Source organism: Neomonachus schauinslandi, chromosome 3 (assembly GCF_002201575.2).
Source record: "Neomonachus schauinslandi chromosome 3, ASM220157v2, whole genome shotgun sequence".
Taxonomy (NCBI): Eukaryota; Metazoa; Chordata; class Mammalia; order Carnivora; family Phocidae; genus Neomonachus; species Neomonachus schauinslandi.
This window is the reverse complement of record NC_058405.1, coordinates 84,629,132-84,649,867: the sequence shown is the minus strand read 5'-3', so window position 1 is coordinate 84,649,867 and position 20,736 is coordinate 84,629,132. Positions and strand designations below refer to the sequence as shown.

General features: G+C 40.1%; 1 protein-coding gene across 1 annotated transcript in view; it reads right to left on the bottom strand.

The window, feature by feature from the left end:
* Positions 1 to 20,313, bottom strand: part of MAP3K2 (mitogen-activated protein kinase kinase kinase 2) — an 85,246-nt gene extending 64,933 nt beyond the window's left edge. The window contains exon 1 of the mRNA XM_044913246.1: positions 20,218 to 20,313. The gene's annotated coding sequence lies outside the window, so the exon portion shown is untranslated. The remainder of the gene's footprint in view (positions 1 to 20,217) is intronic.
* Between the last annotated feature and the right edge of the window lie 423 nt (positions 20,314 to 20,736).

The window sequence follows — 20,736 nt, the reverse complement described above, 5'->3', positions numbered from 1 at the left end:
CAAATATTAATTGTATGAAACAAGATTAAAATGCTTAATTCGAGGAACTGAAGAGGACAAGGTAGAATTACTGGGCGCCTGGGTGGCTCAGTCAGTTAAGCATCCAGACTCCTAGTTTCGGCTCAGGTCATGATCTCAGGGTCCTGAGATCAAGCCCCGCGTTGAGCTCTGTGTTAAGATTCTCTCTCCCCCTCTCTCTCTACCCCTCCCTGCCCACCCCACCACTCCCACCCTGCTTGTGCTAAGGAAAAAAAAAAGGGGGGGGGGCAAGGTAGAATTATAATAGGAAACAACTACAACAAAGGGAGTGACTGAAGTTATTTAGCCATCATAGTGGCCTTCTGGAAACTTGTCCCTTTGACCATCCCCACCTCCAATCACCCACTGAATTACTGAGTGTCACCAAACTAGCACAGTGTGGTCCCACACCCCTCACTAAACTGATGGCCTAGAGGTAGGCAACTGACTCAAGCAGGAGCAAACAGAGACAATCTCTAGAAATTACAAATAGATTACCAAAAGCAAACAGTAGGAATCAACAGGTACTGAGCTGTGCTAATGAAGTACTACATGTCTTGTTGATGCCCACCTTTTATTTCTTCTGTCTGAAATGCTTCCTCCCTTTTTTCTACCTGTCCAAACCATCTTTTAGAGACTCAGTTTAAACCTTCCCTATTGTCCTCACCTGGTCATCTTTCCCTCTATAAATGACAGAAGTGGAAAATAATTATCCTCTCTATGTATGCTAGGCATTTCACATATATTACCACTTAACCTAAACTACACTAAAATGACAGCACTTGCTGTCTCTCCACTCACCATGACAAAGAACCATCTTTCTTAAAGGATATTACTTCCTAGAATAGCTTCCTAAATCACCTATGTGTCTACATGAGTTCCCTGCAGCCAGACTACAACATTCTCAAATACAGGAACCATGTCTTCTACTTTATTCTTCTCACCATCCATCTCTCTTCCCTGCACTTCACCCCTCCCCTTTCAAAATATACTTTTCCCTTCTCACTACTAATTACTACTCTTAATAAAAGCTACTATTTATAATAGCTTGCACTGTGCTTACACTCTGCTAAATGCTTTCAAACATTTCACTTAATCTTTAGAACACTCCCATGAGGTAGATATTAGCTCCCCATTTCAGAGAGATGGAAAAAGCCTTGGAGAATTTAAAGAACTTGCTCTCATAGTAGAATGAACCTAGATCTATAAAGTATCACTGTCACCACAATCACATCCCACACTGTAGTTCCCCACCCACCCCACACTCACCTGCTGTGGCAGTCTGTACTATGCCAACTTGGTTAAGTTTAAACTACATTTCCCAGAATCCTCTTCCCATATGGCTCCAGGTTAGAGTTGGCCAAAGGAGGAAATTACTCTGAAGATCAGGGTTAGATAAACAGGCACAGAGTTGCCAGCAGATTCCACCATGTTTCTGCTCTCCCCTGCTCTGCATACAGCTCTTCCTGATTGCACCTCGCTGACCAAACAGCACCCGCAGGTTCACCACCAAAAACTTGACTGAAAAACACAGAAGAGGTAGCTATGCAGAGGCAACAGCTTTCCACAGACTCTCTACCAGCTCTACTTTATGGCTGTACTCCAGCACCTGGCATACCAGACTCCTCAGATTTATCTACATTCTCACTTACCCATTGCACCACTGCTTCAGAACGCCTCATGACTCACTTTGATCTGCCAATTCCCCCTTACAGACTCTGATTTCTGAGTTTCTCCCATAACTGTGTAAGGTTTTACTCCTTTCATAAATCCCTTATTCCATAATATAGCACTTCTCCTTCTCTGATTGAACCCTAACTAATGCAACTACTCGAACCCCCTCCCAATCTTTTTTTTTTTTTTTAATTTTTAAGTAATCTCTACACCCAACATGGGGTTCAAACGAACAACCCCAAGATCAGGAATCACATGCTTGATGTAATGAGCACTGGGTATTATACAAACTGATGAATCACCGAACTCCACCTCTGAAACTAATAATACACTATATGTTAATTAACTGAATTTAAAGAGTCACATGCTCTACCAGCTGCCCCAAGCCTCCTCCCAATCCAATGACCAAGAAATCTCTGCAAACTTTCCTTCTGAAATCTTCCGGCATAACCAAATCTAGGCCACTTGGTCTTTTCACAGCCTCCAATCAAGCCTTCTTTTATAGTTCTACACTGCCCATCCTTGCTTCCAAACAGGCTGAAGTGTCCCTTATTCTAAAGAAATCGTGGGGCACCTGGGTGGCTCAGTCAGTTAAGGATCTGTCTTCAGCTCAGGTCATGATCTGAGCCCTGAGTCAGGACTCCCTGCTCAGCAGGGAACCTGCTTCTCCCTCTCCCTCCCACGCCCCACCCCCACGCTCATGCTCAGGCTCATTCTCTCACTCACTCTCAAATAAAATCTTAAAAAAAAAAGAAAGAAAGAAAAAAGAAACCGTATCTCCCTATTTGATCATCCCATTTACAAAAAAGCAAGATTTAAATGACAGAAAACATTAGAGTGGGCATCAGATTAACATGTCAGTATCAATTTATTAACTAAGAACAAAATAAGCTAAGAATACTTAAGGTACTTCTATGCTCTGGTTGGAGATGTGAAGATGGAGAAACAAAGAACAAGGATATGGAAGAATTCTGAGAAGAAAAATATTTGTTAATGTGTGGTTTGTCCCAAATGTTTTTCAACTGGGAAGTAGGGAAGCTTCATTTTTTTTATGTAATCATTTTGGGCTTATCCAAATATATCCCTAAATTATTTAAAAATTTCTAATGGGCATTAGAGACTGAATGTACAACTTTTCCAATATTTTTTTGTTCCTTTTACAAAAAGATCTTCCCTCTCTTTTCAGCTATAGTATTCCAAAGTCTTGGTTCCCTGTTCATAACATGAGAATACTTCAGTTCTTTGTTACTTTCTAGGGCTCAATGTTTACTATCCTGGATTTTATCACTAAACTGTCCACAAATGATTCTGATTTCTATCACATTAGTTCTGAAGTTATTCATTCACTCTTTCAACAAGCATTTTACTGAAAGCCTACTATACGTCAAGCTCAATGCAAGGTATCTGGCTACAAAACAACTTTAAGATATCTTAGTCTGACAAATTAGTCACACTTAAACAGAGTTATTTAGCCTCCAAATGCTGCCCTATAACAAATCTTCCCTGGACTACTGTCATCTTAACAACCCCCTCAAGCAGGAGAACTTCAATCTCTTTTGACTCTCTACTATTTTCTATTATGTTATGGGTCTCACAGGCTAGACAGGTCCTTAAAAATCACCTAGAGCAACTTTTTCAAATTCAGAAATGTTCCAGTCTATTTCTAATTAATGTCAGATTTAAGACTGAAGGCTTTCCACCTACCATCAGTGTTCAACAAACAGTATGGAATGCAGTTTGTGGTACTCCCTTCAGAAAAACTCTAGGCAAGAAATCCCTCTGGCACATCCCTGAATAAACCTCTCAACAGTACAGTATGCAACAGTCCATGACTACAGGGCAAACTCTGTAATACTAATTAATAATATACATTACATGATCTCAGACCGCATAACTAATCTACCCTTTCCCAAATCATGAGACAAGATTATATAAACAGGGACATGGTTTAGGGGTGAAGTTGTTAGAATGCAGCCATGTACTCCTTACAGACTAGATAGTTAACATCATACCATCTCTCAAAGTAGATTTTTATCAACACTAAGGCTCAGCTACCTTCTACTTCTTTTGTTTCCCTATAGTGTCTAAGCAACTCAGAAATTTTATATATAGTTTGATGTACTCTTCTTATATATTATGTCATATAATAAAATATTAATATTTTGGAGTTTTTAATTTTATTATGTTATGTTAGTCACCATACATTATTAGTTTTTGATGTAGTGATCCACGATCCATTGTTCTCATATAACACCCAGTGCTCCATGCAGTACTTGCCCTCCTTAATACCCATCACCGGGCTAACCAATCCCCCCTCCTCTCTAAAACCCTATTTGTTTCTCAGGTCCATAGTCTCTCATGGTTCATTTCTCCCTCCAATTCCCCCCGCCCATTTTTCCCTTCCTTCTCTTAATGTCCTCCATGTTATTCCTTATGTTCCACAAATAAGGGAAACCATATGATAATTGACATTCTCTGCTTGACTTATTTCACTTAGCATAATCTCCTCCAGTCCCATCCATGTTGATGTAAAAGTTGGGTATTCATCTTTTCTGATGGCTGAGTAATATTCCATTGTATATATGGACCACATCTTCTTTATCCATTCATCTGTTGAAGGGCATCTCGGCTCTTTCCACAGTTTGGCTATTGCGGACATTGCTGCTATGAACATTGGGGTGCATATGGCCCTTCTTTTCACTACATCTGTGTCTTTGGGGTAAATACCCAGGAGTGCAATTGCTGGGTCATAAGGTAGCTCTATTTTTAAATTTTTGAGGCACCTCCACACTGTTTTCCAAAGTGGCTGTACCAACTTGCATTCCCACCAACAGTGTAAGAGGGTTCCCCTTTCTCCACAACCTCTCCAACATTTGTTTCTTTCCCTGTCCATTTTGGCCATTCTAACTGGTGTAAGGTGGTATCTCAGTGTGGTTTTGATTTGGATTTCCCTGATGGCTAATGATGAACATTTTTTCATGTGTCTGTTAGCCATTTGTATGTCTTCTTCAGAGAAGTGTCTGTTCATCTCTTCTGCCCACTTTTTGACTTGATTATTTGTTTTTTGGGTGTTGAGTTTGAGAAGTTCTTTATAGATTTTGGATACCAGCCCTTTATCTGTAGTGTCATTTGCAAATATCTTCTCCCATTCTGTGGGTTGCCTCTTTGTTTTGTTGACTGTTTCCTTTGCTGTGCAGAAGCTTTTTATCTTGATGCAGTCCCAAAAGTTCATTTTTGCTTTTGTTTCACTAGCTTTTGGAGATGTATCTTGAAAGAAGTTGCTGTGGCCAATGTCAAAGAGGTTACTGCCTATGTTCTCCTCTAGGATTTGGATGGATTCCTGTCTCACATTGAGGTCTTTCATCCACTTTGAGTTTATCTTTGTGAGTGGTGTTAGAGAATGGTTGAGTTTCATTCTTCTGCATGTGGCTGTCCAATTTTCCCAGCACCATTTATTGAAGAGACTGTCTTTTTTCCATTGCATGTTTTTTCCTGCTTTGTCAAAGATTATTTGACCACAGAGTTGAGGGTCCATATCTGGGTTCTCTATTCTGTTCCATTGGTCTGTATGTCTGTTTTTGTGCCAGTACCATGCTGTCTTGGTGATCACTGATTTGTAATACAGCTTGAAATCGGGCAATGTGATGCCCCCAGCTTTGTTTTTCTTTTTCAACATCTCCTTGGCGATTCGGGGTCTTTTCTGATTCCATACAAATTTTAGGATTGTTTGTTCCAGCACTTTGAAATATGTCATTGGAATTTTGATCGGGATGGCATTGAAGGTATAGATTGCTCTGGGTAGCATAGACATTTTAACAATGTTTATTCTTCCGATCCATGAGCATGGAATATTTTTCCATCTTTTTGTGTCTTCTTTAATTTCTTTCATGAGTGTTTTGTAGTTCCTAGAGTATAGATCCTTTACCTCTTTGGTCAGGTTTATTCCGAGGTATCTTATGGTTTTTGGTGCTATTGCAAATGGAATCGTTTCTTTAATTTCTCTTTCTACAATTGCGTTGTTAGTGTATAAGAAAGCAACTGATTTCTGTGCATTGATTTTGTATCCTGCCACATTACTGAATTGCTGGATGAGTTCTAGTAATTTGGGGGTGGAGTCTTTTGGGTTTTCCACATAAAGTATCATGTCGTCTGCGAAAAGAGAGAGTTTGACTTCTTCTTTGCCAATTTGAATACCTTTTATTTCTTTTTGTTGTCTGATTGCTGTTGCTAGGACTTCTAGTACTATGTTGAACAACAGTGGTGAGAGTGGGCACCCTTGACATGTTCCTGATCTTAAGGGAAAGGCTCTCAGCTTTTCCCCATTGAGGATATTCACTGTGGGTTTTTCATAGATGGATTTTATGAGCTTGAGGAATGTTCCCTCTATCCCTATTCTCTGGAGAGTTTTAATCAGGAAAGGATGTTGTATTTTGTCAAATGCTTTTTCTGCATCAATTGAGAGGACCATATGGTTCTTCTCCCTCCTCTTATTAATGTGTTCTATCACATTGATTGATTTGCGAATGTTGAACCACTCTTGCATCCCGGGGCTAAATCCCACTTGGTCGTGGTGGATGATCCTTTTAATGTATTGTTGGATCCTATTAGCTAGGATTTTGTTGAGGATTTTGGAATCCATATTCATCAGGGATATCGGTCTGAAATTCTCCTTTTTGATGGGGTCTTTGCCTGGTTTGGGGATTAAGGTAATGCTGGCCTCATAGAATGAGTCTGGAAGTTTTCCTTCTGTTTCTATTTTTTGAAACAGCTTCAGTAGAATAGGTATTATTTCTTCTTTGAAAGTTTGGTAGAACTCCCAGGGAATCCATCAGGCCCTGGACTCTTGTTTTTGGGGACGTTTTTGATCACTGCTTCAATCTCGTTACTGGTTATTGGCCTACTCAGGTTGTCAATTTCTTCCTGCTTCAGTCTTGGCAGCTTGTAGGTTTCCAGGAAGGCCTCCATTTCATTCAGATTGCTCAGTTTATTGGCATATAGTTGTTGATAATAATTTCTAATAATTGTTTCTATTTCCTTGGTGTTAGTCGTGATCTCTCCCCTTTCATTCATAATTTTATTAATTTGGGTCCTTTCTTCTTTTGGATAAGTCTGGCCAGTGGTTTATCAATCTTATTAATTCTTTCAAAGAACCAACTTCTAGTTTTGTTGATCTGATCTACTGTGTTTCTGGTTTCTAATTCATTGATTTCTGCTCTAATTTTAATTATTTCTCTTCTAATGGGTGGCTTAGGCATCGTTTGTTGCTTTTTCTCTAGTTCTTTAAGGTGTAGAGTTAGTTGGTGAATTCGGGATTTTTCTATTTTTTTGAGTGAGGCTTGGATGGCTATGTATTTCCCCCTTAGGACCGCCTTTGCAGTATCCCATAGGTTTTGGACCGATGTGTTTTTGTTCTCATTGATTTCCATGAATTGTTTAAGTTCTTCTTTGATTTCTTGGTTGACCCAAACATTCTTGAGCAGAGTGGTCTTTAGCTTCCAAGTGTTTGAATTTCTGCCAAATTTTTTCCTGTGATTGAGTTCCAGTTTTAGATCATTGTGGTCTGAGAATATCTAGGGAATAATCTCAATCTTTTGGTATCGGTTGAGACCTGATTTGTGACCCAGTATGTGGTCTATTCTGGAGAAAGTTCCATGTGCGCTCGAGAAGAATGAGTATTCTGTTGTTTTAGGGTGGAATGTTCTGTAAGTATCTATGAGGTCCATCTGGTCCAATGTATCATTCAAAGCTCTTGTTTCCTTGTTGATTTTCTACTTAGATGATCTGTCCATTGCTGAGAGTGGAGTATGGAGGTCTCCTACAATTAACGTATTGTTATCAGTATGACTCTTTATTTTGGCTAACAGTTAGCTTATATAGATGGCTGCTCCCATGTTGGGGGCATAGATATTTACAATTGCTAGATCTTCTTGTTGGATAGACCCTTTAAGAATGATATAGTGTCCTTCTGTGTCTCTTATTACAGACTTTAGTTTAAAATCAAATTTGTCTGATATAAGAATTGCTACCCCAGCTTTCTTTTGAGGTCCGCTGGCATGGAAGATACATCTCCATCCCTTCACTTTCAGTCTGGATGTATCTTTAGGTTCAAAATGAGTCTCTTGTAGACAGTATATGGATGGGTCCTGTCTGTTTATCCAATCTGCAACCCTGGGCCATTTTATGGGAGCGTTTAGGCCATTCACGTTGAGAGTGATTATTGAAAGATATGAATTAATTGTCATCATGTTGCCTGTGAAGACATTGTTTTTATATACCGTCCCTGTAAATTTCTGTTGTAGATCACTCTTGGGGTCTTTCTCCTTTTATAGAACCCCCCTTAATATTTCTTGCAGGGCCAGCTTAGTGGTCACATTTCTTTCAACTTCTGCCGGTCGTGGAAGCTCTGCATCTCTCCATCCATTCTAAATGAAAGCCTTGCCAGATAAAGTATTCTTGGCTGCATGTTCTTCTCATTTAGTACTCTGAATATGTCTTGCCAGGCCTTTCTGGCTTGCCAGGTCTCTGTGGATAGGTCTGACATTATTCTGATGTTCCTCCTTCTGTACGTAAGGAATCTCTTCCCCCTAACTGCCCTTAAGATGGTTTCCTTCGTTCTAAGATTTGCAAGTTTTACTATTACATGCCGGGGTGTTGGCCTGTTTTTCTTGATCTTAGGAGGGGTCCTCTCTGCCTCTAGGACGCGAATGTTTGTTTCATTCCCCAGATTAGGGAAGTTCTCAGCTACGATTTGCTCAAATACATCTTCTAGCCCTCTCTCTCTCTCCACTCCCTCTGGGATTCCAATTATTCTGACACTGGAATGCTTCATGGTGTCACTTATTTCTCTGATTCTATTTTCATGGATTCTGAGTTGTTTTTCCCTGGCCTCCTCTTTTCCCTTTTTATCTATTATACTGTCTTCCAGATCGCTTATTCTCTCTTCTGTCTCAGTTACCCTAGCTGTTAGATTATCTAGATTGGATTGGATCTCATTGATAGCATTTTTAAGTTCTGCCAATTCACCTTTCATTTCTGTCCTTAGTGGCTCTATGTTGCCATTAATTGATTTCTCCATTCTAGCCATTGTCTTCACAATTGCTAGCCTGAATTCCATCTCTGACATCTTGGTTATATCTGTATCCATTTGTAAATCTGGAGCATAAGTCATAATCTCTGAGTCTTTTCTATTTTGGGGGTTCCTCCTCCTAGTCATTCTGTTGATGGGTGTTTGAGGGAATGTATAGAGTCGAAATTATTGACCAGAACCCAAGCAAGATGCACCTGTTTTCTTGGGACCTTAGGGCTGCTGGTCTCTTGTTTTCCCAGCCTGTCTTCTGCGGGAGGGGCCTGCCGCACTGTTACTCAGGCAACTCTGTTTGGGCGGAGTTGCCCTGCGCCCCTGTGGTGGGGGACGGGCTCAGTGGGAATCAGTCTTTGGGGCTTTTGTTCTCTGGCGCCTTTCCCTGGCGGCTTTCCGCCTCTCTTCCCTGAGTCAGAGCAGAAGAGACCGTTTCCAACCCTCTGCCTCAGAGCAGAGAGACCGCACTCTGTTCTTCAGTGAGCTCTCCAGGCCACACTGTCTCCGTTTCTGTCCGTGCTGCTATAAACTGAAGCGTCCTGGGTAGTGTGCCCCTCGGCAGCGCTCCCAGTCTTGCCTCCAGGTCGGGGCACGTCTCTGCCCCTTGTGCTTCTCAAACCGCCAGCCGCTCCCAATTCGCGCCTGCGTGACTCCACCACTTGGGGTTTCCACCCCCGGGGGTTGCAGTTCACCGGCGCGACCCCAGCGCACCGGGTTTCCGTCTCAGAGGCTGCAGTTCGTGTGCGTGCGACCGTCGCTCCGGTTTCTGTCCAGGGGGCCTGCGGTTCGCGTGCGCGCGACCCCGCCAGTCTGGTTTTCCACCCCGGGGGCTGCCCTAAAGTTCTTTCCCGACACTACCGGTCTGCAAGTCTGTACCCCATCCGCAGCGCGCGAGGCTGTCACTCACCGGCGGTGTAGGATCCCCACATCCAGGCACCCTCCCGTCTCCGTTTATCCTCCGATATCTGCCCGCAGGATCACGGCTCTCCGCTTCGTACCTCAAAACCAACCGCCTGCGATATTTTGTTGTTGAGATCCAGATCTTCTTACATCTCAGGCTGGTTTCGTGGGTGCTCAGAGTGGTCTGGTAGTTATCCAGCTCAATTCCGGGGACCAGTTGAAATAGGGTCCCCTACTCTTCCGCCATCCCTCCCCCCTCCCCTATTATTAATTTTAAAAAGGAGTCCACAGGCTATTTTTAAATGTCTAAACTGATTTAAAAATACATTAAAGCCACCACATATATCATGATGTTAATCTCTCCTTAAATTAAATCAGAGGCCATTAGTCTCATTTCCTTATTGTATTAAAATAAAAAACCAAAATATTTTGTATTAAAACTCCACAGGGGTGCCTGGGTGGCTCAGTCAGCTAAGCATCTGACTCTTGATCTCAGCTCAGATCTTGAACTTAGGGTCATGAGTTCAAGCCCCAAGTTGGGCTCCACGCTAGGCAGGAGGCCTACTTTATAAAAGGGGAGCGGCGCCTGGGTGGCTTAGTCGATTAGGCGCCCCACTCTTGATTTAGGCTCAGGTGGTGATCTCAGGATCCTGGGATCAAGCCCCACATCAGGCTCCGTACTCAGCTCAGAGTCTGCTTGAGATTCTCTCTCTCTCCCTCTGCCCCTCCACACCCCCTCCCGCACGCGCTCTAAAATAAATAAATCTTAAAAAAAAACAAAAAACCTCCACAAATACCATTAAAATGCAGTCAAGTCAGTCAAACTTAATTACAGTAATCACAAACTTACCAAATAATGATAATTAAGCATCTTTAGATCAAATCTAAAATACAGTATGACTTGAGAACATTTAGCAATTATTAAATAATAGCATAGAAACAATTACAAACTGACTTCATTTTAAGCTGTAGATCTGTTCCCAAAGACTTATAAAAAAAAAAATCAAGTCATACTTTACCCACTGGCTCCTATTAATAATTTCCAAAAATAATTTTTGAACAGTTTTCCACAGTGCTGTTTCTGTGGTAGGGCTGTTCACAAATACTTGATGTTCTCCTTCTGGGTATTTGGAAATATTGAACTTTCTCACCCTGTTCAACTCAGGTACAGCCATAAGACTTCCTCTGGCCAATACATGTGGGTGGAAGTGGTGAACGTTTCTCCGAGGTAAAAGCTTTAAAAAGCCAGAGTATGCTTTCACACATTGTATTTTCCTTCTGTCCTGGTGTGAGATTGTAATTTATAATAAAAAATATGTATCTGGTCTTTGTCCCCATTTCTGGCAAAGAGCTCAGAAAAACCAGGTCTTTTTTCTTTTTTTTAATTGAAGTATAGTTGACATGCAATGTTACCTTAATTTCAGGTGAACAATATAGTGATTCAACAAGTTCGTGCTTTATGATATGCTCATTACAGGTGTAACTAGAATAATGTAGGTGTCTTTTGTTATTCATAACGAATAGCTTTAAGCCACATCTCAGTTTATATTAATGAGATGACTTTTGAAAAGCGCCTAGTGATGAAAGCTGGTTGCCAAGGGGAACCATGTGATTAGAGGATTGGAACTTTGAGCTCCTTCCCATGGCTTTTAGGGAGGGGAAAGGGGCTGGAGATTAAGCTCAACTACCAATGGCCAACTGATTTAATCAACGTGCCTAGGTAAGAAGCCTACATTAAAAACCAAAGAGGATGGGGTTGGGAGAACTTCCAGGTTGGTAGACACCCAGAGGTGTTGGAAAAGTGGCACACTGGAAGTAAGGATGAAAGCTCCATGGCCCCCTCCTTTTCCCAAACATTGCCCTATGCATCTCTTCCACCTGCTTGTTTCTGGGTTATATCCTTTTATAATAAACCAGTAATCTAGTATTTTCCAGAATTCTGTGAGTTGCTGTAGCAAAGTAATTGAACACAAAAAATCCCAAAGATGGGAACCTCTGATTTACAGCCCATTGGTCTGAAGCATAGGCAACTACCTAGCCTTGCCACCAGGTCTGAAGGGAAGGCAGTCTTAATCTGCGGGATCTGACAATATCTTTGGCTGGATATTACAGAATTGTTTAAGGTGTGGAAACCCCTCCCACATACAGATTTCTGGTGACAAGAGGTGTCAAAGTGTTAAGTGTGAAGGGGTTCAGAACATGCCCCCTCCAAATATGCCACTTTGGCATGTGGATTAGTTTGAACTGAAGTCAATCAAGGCCCAAAAGATTCAGGAAGAGCTTTTTACCTCCCCTTAACTGCCTAAAAGAATTTAGATAGAGGGTCTTGTCTATCTAAACTATCACCAGAGATAACTACAAAGAATATGGGGCAGCATGGTAACTGCAAGAGAACTAGCAGAACCTGGAGATCAAATTCCCCTCTGTCCCAATGTCTCCACAAAGCACGGCAAACATGTTTACCAAACATTGGCTCTTCCCATCCTCCCATAAATTGTTGTCTTCCTCCCCCACTTTGAGGTCCCAGACCCCTACCCCTTCTCCTCTGCTCAAGACAGCATATAAGCCTCAACCGCCTGACTACCTGTGGGTCTCATATTCTTATGGGGCTCCCGTACATATGTAATTCAATTCAGTTTATCAGTCTTATGACAATTTATCAAAGAACCTAGAAGGATAAAGAAAAAGATTTTTCCTTCCCAGGAAGCACAATATAAAGGAAAAACACACTAGAGTGTATTTTTCCTTTACCTATGGCAACCAGTTATGTTCCAGATAGTGGCTGCTCCCAAGTGAGGTCCCAAAGTAAGGATCCAAAGTGGAATTCAAACTAAGGATGACAATGTTGAGCAGAAGCAGGCCAACTGACCCTCAATGAACACACACCATGAGCAAAAAATAAATCTTTGTTGTTTTAAGCCCCTGAGTTTGAGGGTTACTATTCATAGCCTATTCAGAATGATAGTCTAAAACTTAATTTAAAAATTACACTGGAAATTCCTCATGTTCATTCAAGAAATTTCATCAATTCTCTGACCAAGTACATTAAGCTCTCTCATATCACTTCTCCTAGATACCAGAAAAATTAACATACTTCCCATACCATTCACTTAAAATGGACCAGTTTATTCTCATTCCACTGAAAATTGTGCCTAACACAAACAAAGAAATCATTCAGGTTTGCCCAAATATTTATCAGACCTCTCTGATTTAGCAATTATAAAGAATGAGAGATAAGAATAATATCTGTATTGAGTGTGTTTTCCAAAAACTATGCTGGCCCTACCCCCAGGAGATTCCATTGAAGATACTTCCAAGGGGAATGCTTCCTGCAAATAATGTGGAGGCAGAGAGAAAGCTAAGGACCCCTTGCTCTAAATAGAAGAGCCATGCACAATCCCCAACTGTACTATGTGACTATGAACAAGATTCTTAACACCTCTAAGCCTCAATTTCTTTGCCTGTAAAATGAGAATATGGTCTACCATGGTTACTGTAAAATTAGTGTGTGTAAAGCCTCTGGCATGTAAAAGACATTCAAATGTTACTTCTTCCTCCCAAGATACAGTCTGAAATTTGTAGAAAATTGTGGGATATCCTCAATGCCAGAAGACATGCCCTTATGAAATATAAATGAAAGTTAAAGGAAAGACCTTTAGATGCAAAACAAGGATGAGAGGGGAAAAAAATGGGAAAGACCAAGGATTACTAAGATAATAGAAATTCAACTATAGAATTAAAATACTCATGAGATGAAAAATATTTTTTAGTACACACTGGAGGGCAAAAGAGCAGAACTGTGAATGTGGTTTACAGCCACACTGTGTCAAACACAAGCAGCTCTCCTAGGATGCAAAGTAAAATAACAGAGATGAAAATACTGAGAGATGATGACAAATATGAAGAATGGAGAATGAAAATCTGAAAACTATACACACTGCCAAAGAACCATAATACAAAGAAAAAGCAAAGACACAGATTGGGGGGGAAAAAAAAAACCTTAAAGAACTGAGGTAAAATTGAGATATTATGACTATTAGCTTTCAATCTACATTCCCTATTCATTTAAGTATCTGTATAATACATACATCCATAAACTCAGAAATAGAAGGCAAGGAATCAACATTTTCTCTTATCCAACCTCCTTAACAAACCAACTTGGCAAATTAACCAACACTCTCTACCTCTCTATAATGTCTTCTGATAAAATGCTGAACATTTGATATTAATTAAGCTCATTTTTTACCAAACCAGTACATTTCTGCACTCATCAATTTACCAAGAATCAAACATGTTTATGTGCTTGTTATAATTATATAGTTCAAATATTGTATAAGCCAATGAAATTGTGAATGTGAATAGAATTTTTGTTTCTATGAAAATGAAGTTGAGTGTTTAGAAAGACTCAAAGGCTAGTTTCAAAAAAACACTGTTGTGAAAGTGGGCATAGGTGAAAAAACTGTAAAAGACTAAGGGGAATAATCATACAATTCTAGATGGATCACATAACTCAGACGTCTTTACATATCCATTTTTTTAAATAAAATATTTAAAGTAAAAATGTGTCATTTTTAATTCCCCTTATATATTTAAAAAATTAAACTAAACACCACCAGTCTTAATCACATCAAAGAGAATGGTTTCTATATACATTAAAATAGATATAACCTAAGTGAACTATGGGAGATTTTTACAATGCTGATAAATGTTTTTTGAACACTTTTTATATGCAAGGCACTATACTAAACATATTATCTCATGTAAACCTCATGACAAACCTATGAGTTAAGTACTATTATCTCTATTTTACAGATAAGTGAGGTATAGAAAGGTTAAACCACAGAGCTGGGACTCACATTCAGGTCTGACTCCCAAGTACATACTCTTAACTGATTATTAATGTTTTCTTCTTTACCTTTTCTGTTTTTAATTTTTTTCAATAAACATTATAATCACAGTCAGTTAATCTGTAGAGTTTACTAATTTTGTTAACTCAGTTTAGTACTGCCTCCTCTTCAAGGCCTTCTGAAGTGCCCTCCCCATCCTGGCACATAGTAGGCACTCCATGAATGGTAATGACAGTACTCTGGCAAAGCAAATCTAATTTTCTGGTTGCCCTGATAAAGCAGAGAGGCAACAATGGTGCGATTGTTAAGAGCACAGATTGTGGAGCTAGGCTGCCTGCATTCAAGTTTCACCTCCACCAAGCACAAGAAGTGTGAACATGGGCAAATTACTCACGTCTCTGCTTCAGTTCCCTAATCTGTAATAGGAGTATAATAACAGTAACTAATTCATTTGGTTGTTAACAGGGATTAAATGAGTATCTTTAGCATAGTACTTAAATCAGTGCCCATAATGTAGAAAGTGCTTAAATTTGCTAAATAAACAATACCACAAAAGAGAACAAAGAAAACTCAACCAGCAAATTAAGAAGAAACATTTTGTAAATGATTAGTGATTTGGTAGGCACCACCTTTTAAGAATCTTAGGACACTATAAAAAGACGTCCCTTCTGTCTATCAATTCTGTATTTATTCAATAAACATTTGGCTCCAGGCATTGTCCTAGGTGCACCAAAATCAACAAAACACTGCCTCTGTCCTTGAAAGAGCTAACTTCCTAGTGGAGGATGGGGAAATAATTACAGCACAATGTGGTGAGTACCCTGGTAGAGGCAGGTGCAGTGTGCTTGAGGAGCATTCTGAGGTAGTGGTGATGAGGGGACCTAATTTGGGAATTACCAAAGAATGCTGATAAAATCATATCTTAAACTATTATTTTAATTAGTCATTATTAATTAAACTCCAAATGACTAACTGCACAAATGGGAAAAATTACCTTTAGAAAAACCTCCCAAAGTTTATAAACCACACAGTGCTTATAAAATTTATGGTACTATGAATCTCAAACAAAACACTCTTGAGCACTTGTAAGAAAGGCTGCGTGCAAGTGAGAAGAAGGACTCCAAAGATTCTATCCTATCCTGTCAGTTGGGAAGACAAAGTGTAACAAAAAAATTAAGCAACAATCTGAGAGTTAAGTAACAATAAAGACAACAATACAAAATACGTTACAAAGCCAATCCATAATTAACATCACAAAAAATGCAGTCAACCAATGTTCCCAATAAATCCCAGGGATGTACAAGGCAAAAAACACAAAACTATACAGACACGTTTCTTATAAACATGTGTACAGACAGAGAGCTATATACCTCACACAACACTGGAGAATAAGGGGAAAGAGTCTTTATTTCAATATATACAGTTCGTTCTGACTTACAAAAGAAATGTGCGAAAAAACTTCATGTAAACTGTTTAATGAATTAAATCCTATTTTTTAAAAAGATTATTTATTTTAAAGAGAGAAGAGAGAGCACTCATGCCTGCAAGCACCCACCAGCAGTGGGGGAGGGGAAAGGAAGGGGAAGAGGGGGAGAGAGAGAGAGAATCCCAAGCAGACAACCAGAGAAGAAATCAAGAGTTGGACGCCTAACCAACTGAGTCACACAGGCACCCCTAAATCATATTTTTTAATAAGAGAATGTGTTACTTAAGTAAACCCTATTATGAAACCTTCTTTGAAACAGTAACCTAAAAATAATTTTTTAAAAAATTATTTTTTTTTAAAATTTTTAAATTTTAAAATTTTTTTTAAAAAATAATTTTTTAAAAAACCTATTAAATGTCAGTTAATTAATTGGGAAATAAACTCAATTTTATATTACATATATTTGATTTATTTCTACCTGAATTAAAATGAGGTTCACCTCTAAATGTAGCCAACATACCTCATTATCAGAAATCATAGTATTCATAAAATAAGTAAGTCACAGGAATGTAATATACCACATAGAGAATATAGCCAATAATATTATAATAAATTTGTAAGGTGAGCAATGGTATCTAGACTAATTGTGGAGATCATTCTGTAATGTATAAAAATACTGAATAACAATGATATAGACCTAAAACTAATAGAATACTGTGTGTCAATTATATTTCAATAAAAAGAAATTCACAAATGTTTACTAACTTGATCATTATGGAATGAGAACACTGAGTGATGTTAAAATTTTAATTTAAAATTTTTAATTCTTAAACTTCACATAGTGGTAGAATTACAATTAGAATTTAGATCTTCTGGGGGCACCTGGGTGGCTCAGTCGTTAAGCGTCTGCCTTCGGCTCAGGTCATGATCCCAGGGTCCTGGGATCGAGCCCCGCATCGGGCTCCCTGCTCCGCGGGAAGCCTGCTTCTCCCTCTCCCACTCCCCCGCTTGTGTTCCCTCTCTCGCTGTGTCTCTCTCTGTCAAATAAATAAATAAATCTTTAAAAAAAAAAAAAAGAATTTAGATCTTCTGACCCTCAATCCAGTGCTCCTTGCATTATACCAGAAAATAGACAGTTTTCTCAAATTGCTTTTTAGTGAATCCATTCTTCCTTTATTATATTTCTAGTTATTTGTCAACAAATAATGGCTAAGAAAAACTTAAACGCACTCCTTCAGTGAGATTCCAGGAAAAGACAGGCATTGAGTTTTTCCCATTTTTCACAAGCCAGATTTTTTTTTTTTAATTCATAACAGGAGATACCTTGAATTCATAATTACAAAATTTTAAAACCCACAAAATCAGAATCTAATATAGCTGTATAGGATATTTTATAATTCCTGCGATTTTCACTGAAATTATCAAAAGTTAGCCTAACAAGGGTCAGCAATATATGCTACAACTATTCAGTGACAGATTATTGGAGAACAGCTAGCACTACAGTGCTAATTTATCATGCCACAGATTGCTAATTGCAGTGGGGAAAATATACCTTACCTTAACCCCCATTACCAAGTGATCAAACTCAGCATCACAAATAATGGGACTTGACAGTATATGACCTGATGGGAAGCAATATGAACTACACAGTATCACTTAAGGGTTAGTCTTGCCAAAATATTTAATTTGAAATTAATCAAGCCTTTAAAGCTAGTTTATAGTTAATACAGGGGAATAGAGGAACACACTAAATGACACCATGAAGGGGGGAAAAAATCAGACAAATAGAAAATGTGACTCATTTTATAAGACAACTGGCTTGATCTCTTTTAAAGATTTTTTATTTATTCATGAGAGATAGAGAGAGAGGCAGAGGGAGAAGCAGGCTCCCCGCAGAGCAGGGAGCCCGATGCGGGACTCGATCCCAGGACCCTGGGATCATGACCTGAGCTGAAGGCAGACGCTTAACCGACTGAGCCACCCAGGCGTCCCTGGCTTGATCTCTTTAAAAAAAAAAAAAGGCAACCTCATTTTAAAAAGGGGAGGTAAAACTGTTCTAGATTCAAAGAGATCAAAGAGACTTAACCAAACGCAGTGAATAAACCCTGTATCTTGGTTTGGTGTGGCTGGGTGTAAAAAAACCATAAAAGACCAAACAGTATAAATAGGGAGATTTAAATATGAATGTTAGATTACATTAAGGAATTATCAATTAAGAAACTATCAATTACTGATTAGAAAATATGAACTAAAAAAATTAACAATAATGGTATTTTGGCTATGTTAGGAAATGTCCATCTTTGGAAATGTATGCTGACATATTTAGGATAAGTGTCATAATGTTTACAGCTTAGTTTCAAATGGCTGAGCCAAAAATAATACACACATATTTACAGATAAAGCAAATACAACAAGATGTCAACAAATACCGAATCTAGAGGATCATGATAAGGATGTTCACTCTATTAGCAATTTCCTATACGCTTGAAATTGTTTCATAATAAAAAAAGTTGGGGGAGAGTGTTGAGGGGCCCAGAGAACTCCAATTCTACAAGGGGAAAAAAAAAAGATCCACCCAAAACCAAAGCTGTCATGACCCTAACAAGACTTCACTTTAATACAGGATCTATTAAATACAGTTTACCGCTTTGGTAGCAGGAAGGTGAACTAAAAATGAAAGATCCATTAATAGACTGAGTCCATAATGTAATCCAATTTTTAAAAATAAGCCTTTAACAGCTACTTCTCTCAAAAGAGACACATGGAGATCGTGCCAAGATACCCATTCTATGAGATCACACTCAACATAAATCAACAGGAATCAACATAGTTCACATTTTAACCAAACAACAAATCAATCTATGAACCAACCATTTGTCAACTCTATAATTTGACCTTTTCTCTAAAGACAATACAAAAACATTCAACTACAAATTTTCTTAAACCTGATAATGTACTGGAGAAAATTAGAGAATAGTGTAATTGGGCATCAGTACATTTCTTAAACATTTGCAACTATACATGAAGCCTCGACTACTCAAAGGAACCTATCAATATTTTCTTCTGTAAAGAGAAATATTTTCTTTTTCACTAACCATAATCAAAGAAATAATAAAGGCCAATGCTAAAATGACAAATTTTAGTTTATAAACACTTACCAGTCACCACACACAAATGAAAGGGAAAAAAATCACACCATTAAAAGGTAACTTTCTACGATATTCTACACACTAATTTTGACAATTTAGAAATATTGCATAAGATTGCACCAATTACTAAGTATGTTCAGCCATTGCCACATAATTCAGCAACAAGTTTTGCAATAAGGAAATCTCAAGCTAATAATCCAACTGCGAGTTCCCTGTATGTGTCAAGAATAAACTGCACAAGTAAAATTGTAACTTTTCAGGAAATATGCATTTTACCAATTATATTTCTTCTTTTTTGTGTCATCTTTTTTAATAGTGTTAGTCTTTATTACATTTCTTCTCTTAATGAAAGTGAAATTTGTTTTCTGTTCTGTCCTACTGCAAAAGGGTAAAGGTGCCCTGCGCCACCTTTTAAAAGTAATTTTTAAAAAGAAGAAAAAAAGCCAAGAAAATGATTTGGCTAGGCTGCAGCAAAACACATCGAACAGCCTACGCGAGGTACAAAACTACATCTACCAATGATGTTTAGAATTTTACTCCCAGGAAGAAACTCTCCAACTATTCTAATTTTCCTCACATATTTATTTTTTCAAGACTCAAAAATACAGTCCTACAGAAAAGACATCATATTAGAATCAAGGCTTCCCGGATTACCAGCTGCATGACCTTGGGCAATTTCCCTAATCTCTCCGAGACTCAATTTTTCATCTGTAAAATGGGGAGACACGTACCGACCTCATTGTGCTGAGATGAAGGCAGACAATGCAAGACAACTGCCCGCCGCACCGTAAGTGCTAGCTAAAGCTAGACGGAAAAATCAACCCCCCAATCAATAGATTATCACAGTGTGACAGTGCAAAGACAAGCACTTTTTCGCTTACTGCATATAACATTTCTTCTCCCAGGGACCAGCTGCAATCTTCCTTCTAAAATCCCTGCAGAGTACGTGTCTGACAGCTACACAGCCCAGCAGTCTACTTCGCTCAGACCTGGGGTTCAGGAAAGGATGCGAGAACCCCGAGATCTGTCCACCCGGCGCAGGACAAGCACCTAGCGAAATCCCAGCCTCGGGAGCTGCGCACAGGCCCACCGCGGCCCCCGCCCCACACAAACACAGGCACGTACCGGCCGCTCCGCGGGGACGTAGGGAGCCGCAGGCCCGAGGAGGGGCTGCCACCGCCTCCGAGCCCGCCCCTCCGCCCCCGCGCGGTCTGTCACCGCGCCCCCCGGTCGGGGGAGGCCGCGGGCCCCCGGGGGCCGGAGGGGCGCGCGAGGAGTCTAGCGCGGGCCGGATCCCTCCTTCACATGGAGCCCGCGCCGGGTGGAGGGCGCGTGGACCGCCGCGGCCGGCCGGGGCCTCTCGGCGCCCCTCGGTACTTCTCGCCGCCGCGGCCCCGAGGCCCGCGCGAAGCTGAGCAGGAAAGGAGGAAGCCGTGGGCAGGGCGCCGCCAGAGGCCGGAGAAGGGGCGGGAGCGGCTACTCCGCGGCTGGAGGTGCCCGGCCTGCCGGTCGTGGTCCTCGTCGCCGCCGCACGCCGCGCGACCCCTGAACGCCGCACCCAGCGGCCGCACCACCTTCGTCAGGCGCCGCCGCTGAGGGCAGCCGGGCCGCCACTACACACGGACCCGTGACGTCGGGCGTAGC